The sequence below is a fragment of the Oncorhynchus kisutch genome, unplaced genomic scaffold, assembly GCF_002021735.2.
Source record: "Oncorhynchus kisutch isolate 150728-3 unplaced genomic scaffold, Okis_V2 scaffold829, whole genome shotgun sequence".
Taxonomy (NCBI): Eukaryota; Metazoa; Chordata; class Actinopteri; order Salmoniformes; family Salmonidae; genus Oncorhynchus; species Oncorhynchus kisutch.
Window position 1 is genome coordinate 5001 of NW_022262774.1, and position 1944 is coordinate 6944.

Here is a 1944-nt window from a genome sequence, read left to right on the forward strand (position 1 = left end):
GTTATCTCCCACCCTCTTAACACTAACTGGGGTTATCTCCCACCCTCCTCACACTAACTGGGGTTATCTCTCACCCTCCTCACACTAACTGGGGTTATCTCCCACCCTCTTAACACTAACTGGGGTTATCTCCCACCCTCCTCACACTAACTGGGGTTATCTCTCACCCTCCTCACACTGACTGGGGTGTGTAGTCTCCAGAGAGTAGGTCTCTATAGTAGTATGCACACAGGTACAATAAATGTCACGGGAAACCAACATAAACCACCTCACACTTGTAGCCTCTTGTATAGTTCAGAACAAAATCCCAGCAGAATGTTTTGGTAATGCCTAAGAGAGCCGGAGGTGAAGAGTATCTCTGCTGTGGTAGTTTATCACCACAGCCTGCAGACGGTGAAGAGTATCTCTGCTGTGGTAGTTTATCACCACAGCCTGCAGACGGTGAAGAGTATCTCTGCTGTGGTAGTTTATCACCACAGCCTGCAGACGGTGAAGAGTATCTCTGCTGTGGTAGTTTATCACCACAGCCTGCAGACGGTGAAGAGTATCTCTGCTGGGGTAGTTTATCACCACAGCCTGCAGACGGTGAAGAGTATCTCTGCTGTGGTAGTTTATCACCACAGCCTGCAGACGGTGAAGAGTATCTCTGCTGTGGTAGTTTATCACCACAGCCTGCAGACGGTGAAGAGTATCTCTGCTGTGGTAGTTTATCACCACAGCCTGCAGACGGTGAAGAGTATCTCTGCTGTGGTAGTTTATCACCACAGCCTGCAGACGGTGAAGAGTATCTCTGCTGGGGTAGTTTATCACCACAGCCTGCAGACGGTGAAGAGTATCTCTGCTGTGGTAGTTTATCACCACAGCCTGCAGACGGTGAAGAGTATCTCTGCTGTGGTAGTTTATCACCACAGCCTGCAGACGGTGAAGAGTATCTCTGCTGTGGTAGTTTATCACCACAGCCTGCAGACGGTGAAGAGTATCTCTGCTGTGGTAGTTTATCACCACAGCCTGCAGACGGTGAAGAGTATCTCTGCTGTGGTAGTTTATCACCACAGCCTGCAGACGGTGAAGAGTATCTCTGCTGTGGTAGTTTATCACCACAGCCTGCAGACGGTGAAGAGTATCTCTGCTGTGGTAGTTTATCACCACAGCCTGCAGACGGTGAAGAGTATCTCTGCTGGGGTAGTTTATCACCACAGCCTGCAGACGGTGAAGAGTATCTCTGCTGTGGTAGTTTATCACCACAGCCTGCAGACGGTGAAGAGTATCTCTGCTGTGGTAGTTTATCACCACAGCCTGCAGACGGTGAAGAGTATCTCTGCTGTGGTAGTTTATCACCACAGCCTGCAGACGGTGAAGAGTATCTCTGCTGTGGTAGTTTATCACCACAGCCTGCAGACGGTGAAGAGTATCTCTGCTGTGGTAGTTTATCACCACAGCCTGCAGACGGTGAAGAGTATCTCTGCTGTGGTAGTTTATCACCACAGCCTGCAGACGGTGAAGAGTATCTCTGCTGTGGTAGTTTATCACCACAGCCTGCAGACGGTGAAGAGTATCTCTGCTGTGGTAGTTTATCACCACAGCCTGCAGACGGTGAAGAGTATCTCTGCTGTGGTAGTTTATCACCACAGCCTGCAGACGGTGAAGAGTATCTCTGCTGTGGTAGTTTATCACCACAGCCTGCAGACGGTGAAGAGTATCTCTGCTGTGGTAGTTTATCACCACAGCCTGCAGACGGTGAAGAGTATCTCTGCTGGGGTAGTTTATCACCACAGCCTGCAGACGGTGAAGAGTATCTCTGCTGTGGTAGTTTATCACCACAGCCTGCAGACGGTGAAGAGTATCTCTGCTGTGGTAGTTTATCACCACAGCCTGCAGACGGTGAAGAGTATCTCTGCTGTGGTAGTTTATCACCACAGCCTGCAGACGGTGAAGAGTATCTCT